The following is a 4,871-nucleotide window of genomic DNA, read 5'->3' on the forward strand; positions in this document are numbered from 1 at the left end:
GAGTCTACTCTGTGCCAGTCGTCATCCTGGAAACTGGGACACAAAGACCAAAATTCACTTGGTTCATACATGTTTGTGGAGAAGCAAATAGAAGATGTAAAAATAAATGCAGGCATTGAAGGGGACACTAAGACTGGGCAAGTCAGGATCCTCTCCTCCCTTCTTAGTGCTGCTGTAAGAGCCTCCTCTCACCCATCACTGAATTTTCTGCAACATTGTACAAAGAGGCCAATTTCTTCCTCTTCTGGGGTGGTCTTACATGTAGAGGAGACAAAGAAACTACCCAGATGTTTTTTAAGAGACACCTGGAAGTTCCCATCTCCTCCCCAAAAGATGTACTCTGCTGATCTTTTCTTGATGTCTGGACATGTTTCATCAATCTCTTCCTTTTTATTCTCTTTTTTATTGTAAACTTTATAATTATCAATAAATATACCTTTCCATATTAAAAAGAAAAGAAAGAGCATTGTATATGAAAATTTGAACTTTCATTAAGTAGAATGTGTATATTTAAAAATTTCATAATAGAAATTGAGCACACACACATACATATATAATGTAACAAGATAGTAACACACTTGCTTTATTTTTGCATTTTTCTGTATTCATTTTTGCTTTTTTTTGTACATCTTGAAAATATTTTGGTGATGTTTTTGTTTTTTCATCTCTATCACTACCATAAACCCCTGCCCCTAAATAAAAATCAATATGTTGATTTTTTTGCTTGTCTACTTATTTTTATTACACAAAAGTTTTATTTCTGGAACTTATTTTCCCTTCTTCAAGATGGAGGGGCTGTCATCCCAGGCCCAGTGAGTGAATGAGTGAGTGACCATAATTAGAAGTCAACATATCAAAGGAATTTGGGAGCCTGGGAAATTTCAATGACCAACACAGTCAAGTCTTAGACTTAGACTATACTGGGCCATGAATTCTTTCATGACCACATGTTCTTAAGTCTTTTACTTCTGTTTAATGGTATTTTACACAATGATTACCTTATTAGACAGCCTTATTTTTTAAACATTGTCCTTTCTTTTTTTCTGAAATTATGCCATTAAATATACATGAAACTAAATGTGACCCTTCTCTACAAGACTGTTTGTTGTGAGACACTGGTAACAAAGCCCCACACCCCCTTAGATGTTTAGCCACATTATTTATAATATTTAATATATAATAGTATCAATTATATATTATAATATATAATATAATGTGGTTCAACATTTTCCTCACTGAAGTCAATAAATGAAAAAAACCTTTCATTTTATCAAATATATTTGTTTCATTTTCTTATAAATCTCGAATGCTTACAAAAGGCAGAAAATACATTTAAAAAATGTTATTTTTAAACCTTAAAATCCACCTTTTAAAACATAGTTATGCTCAGAAAAATGACAGCTAAAATGGCATCTCAGTTGTCTAAATTTCCCCCCTTGGTCAATTTCAAGTAAAATAGCTGCATTTGAAAGCTGAAATGAGATTTCCAGCTCTTCATCTCACTAATGCTTGTCCCTTGTATTTTGTTCCACTTAATGCATCTGCCCCAATACCAAAGTGTCTCAAGTCATGTCTCAGCTGAACAGGTCAGTGACAATTCTTGGGAGACATGGTGAACTCTCCCAGAGCCACTGCACTGCAGTCAGAAACATGCTTTGGTCAGTCAACTAAAGATACGATTCAAGGAAAAGAAGACAGAGACTATTTTTAGAACCAATTTTCTGTCCTTAAGCATCCTTTATTTTTACATAATAAGGATTTCAGAATGGCAGACGATTTCTTGTCTTTGGGTCTATAGTAAAGTAGAGATGATCTCAAGCCACCCATGCAACTCAAATATTGAGGGTTTACACTCACCCCAGATGTGGTCCCTATTTTAAGCAGAATGTTTAAGCAGAACATTTCAGCCTAGGGAAGAGATTCCTTGTGATTTAATAACTTCCATTAAAACAATTAATGCTTTGATAACCTCCTAAGTCAAAATACTTTCTGGTTGTCAGATGTATTAAATTGGTTTGTTGTTTTTGCCTCTTTCTAAGGCATGATGACATGAGGGTCATGCTTGAATTCCCCTGCTTCTTATTCTACCTGGAAGCAACCTCAAGACATTGGGTTCAGATATTCATATGGGTTGGAATAAAAATGAAAGAAAAGTGGTATATTTTCTTTAACATCTAAGCCAATTGGAAAATGCTAGAAAAGAGTGGGAAGCAGAGGATCTAACAGCTAGTCCTTATATAGTAATTTACAATTGGCAAAGTACTTTACCTATATCATCCCATTGAATCCTCAAAAGAAAGCTGTGAGGTAGGAAGTATTTTCATACCCTCACTCACATATATCATCTTCCCCTACTTCAGGCTCTCATCATCTCTCATCTAGAGACTGTATTAGCCTCCAAATTCCTTTGGGCTTCCGCAGTCTTTCCTTTCCCCTTCTATCCTCCATATAACTTGTCAAAGATACATGTTTAAAATGCAGATCTGATCGGTCACTCCTCTACTCAAAAACCTCTAGCAGCTCCCATTTACTTCTAGGATGAAATACAAAATGCTTATCTTTGCATTTAAACTCATCCACAATCTACCTCCCACCTACCTTTCCAATTTTCTTTGATATTTCTCCCTTTCACACATTATCTATTCCATTCAAACATATGAATGGTTCATCACAAATGACATCTCATTAGGTCATTCAATGAACACATGAAAAGACTAGTATGTGTCCTAAGCAATGAGGAACTAGGGCAGCTAGGTGGCACCACAGTGCATAGAGTGCTGGTACTGGAGTCAGGAAGACTCATCTTCCAAGTTCAAATCTGGCCTCAGACACATACTAGCTGTGTGACCCTGGGCAAGTCATTTTACCCTGTTTGTCTCAGTTTCCTCATGTATAAAATGAGCTGGAGAAGAAAGTGGCAAACCACTCCTGTATCTTTGCTAAGAAAACCCAAATGGAGTCACAGACAGTCAGACATGACTGAACAACAAAGGAAAAAAAAAGTGATGCAGATACAAAGACAAAGAATGTAACAATCCCTCCTCTCAAAGAGTTTATGTTCTGTTGGAGGAGGTGACTGTTTGATCTTCCACCTCCTGCAAAAGCTGGCTCCCAATATTTGGACTGCCCAATCTTGCATCTACCTCTTAGAATATTTGGCTTCTCTGAAATCACAGCTCAAGTCCTATCTTCCACACAAGACCTTTGCTCACTCCCTTCAGTTATTAGAGCTTTCTACATATTGAAATTAGTTTTTGTAGCTTTATATATACTTAATATTTACCAGTCTGCCTGTATGTCATATTACCTGGTAGAATGCAAGCTTCTTGAAGGCAGAGTTAGTTTGTTTTTTTTTATTCTATTTTTGTATCCCCACTGTCTATGTGGTAGCTGCTTAATAAATATTTGTTTAATTGAATTGAGAGGAGTCATTTAATAACTTTTCATTTAATTAAAATTCAAAATGTTAGAAAGGAACCCACTTAGATAATTGACAATAGCCTTACTTGCAAAATGGGCCAGACCAGAAGACCCAAGGTGATTGGTTTCCTGAGTGTCCCAAAAGTCCAGAGTAACACTGGGCACACCCTCTTCCTAATAGGCTTCCATGCCGCACCATTGCAGCAGAAAACTGAGTTCTTCCTTGGTCCAAAGCTGCCATATATAAAAACTATTGGGAGCTTATTACGTGGCCCAGTGAATGGGCCAGGGATAATGCATTAGCTCTTGAGTCACCTGGAAGTCCAGAGGGCTTGTCTATCTCTTTCCCAAGCTGTCCCACTTTACTTTGAATGGAGTGTCTATTCAAGATGCCCGTGGACCTTAGAGTGAGGGTGAGATGAATTTTGGATCATCTGTCAGTTCCATTCAGACCCACAAGTAAGTACTGGATTCCTACCAAGGGTATAGAACTGTTAGGTTCAGGACGCCTTTCTTGTTTCCTAAATAGATACTTGGGGTCCGGTACCCTCAGCAGAACTGGATTTCTTAAATTGGGAAAAGAGAAGAGAAACTATTTTTTTTCATTGGGTGACTGATCCTCCCTGAGTGATAGTTGCTGTCATCTCCAGGCAGCTGATGCCCCCTGAAGTAGAAAACAAGTACAGGGACATACCAGGGCAGAAGGGGAATAGGAACCAGAGACAACTTGAAATTTGGTAGTAAGTCAATGTCTGAATGTCCATCATTCCTGGCTGTATTTATCCCCTTGCTATTATATAACTAGATCTGTGCTAGAAAATACTTAGGCCAACTGAACTGATTTAGAAACTAGGGGCCAAGCTGCACAGCCTTCTTTGTATTATTAATAATAATAGGGATAGGAAAAATGGCTGGATCTGTGATTTCATTGATTTGGGGAACTCTCATGTAGATAAGAAATTAGCAATGCAGATTGGCACCTTCTAACTTATAGTCTTAGAGAACTAGTTGCCTAGAGCACTAAGTCACTAGCTGTAACTTACTTGGCAAAGGTCATGTAGCCAGTAGGTCAGAGGCAGGATTTGAAGAGAAGCTTTCCTAGCCCAAGTTGGACTCCCTTTCTGCTGTGCTAAACACTGCCTATCATTCATATTAGAGGCCAGTTATATAATTCTTTAAGGTTTGCAAAGTACATTATAGACATGATCCCATTCAACCCTCATAACAACCCTGTTAAATAAGTACTATTATTATTCTACCCATTTTATAGATGAGGAAAGTAAAGGTGAGGGGAGAGGAGGAAATGACTTGCTCAGAATCACACAAGTAGTAAATAGTATATGTAAAAAAGGGATTTGAGCCTGGTATTCCTGATTCTCAGAGCTCTAGTTTATTTTTTGCTTGCCCAAAGTTTATTTTTTTACTTGTTCTCAGTTTACTTGTTTTTAGTT

This window comes from Phascolarctos cinereus, unplaced genomic scaffold (genome assembly GCF_003287225.1).
Source record: "Phascolarctos cinereus isolate Bilbo 61053 unplaced genomic scaffold, phaCin_HiC Scaffold_9;HRSCAF=440, whole genome shotgun sequence".
NCBI classification, from domain to species: domain Eukaryota; kingdom Metazoa; phylum Chordata; class Mammalia; order Diprotodontia; family Phascolarctidae; genus Phascolarctos; species Phascolarctos cinereus.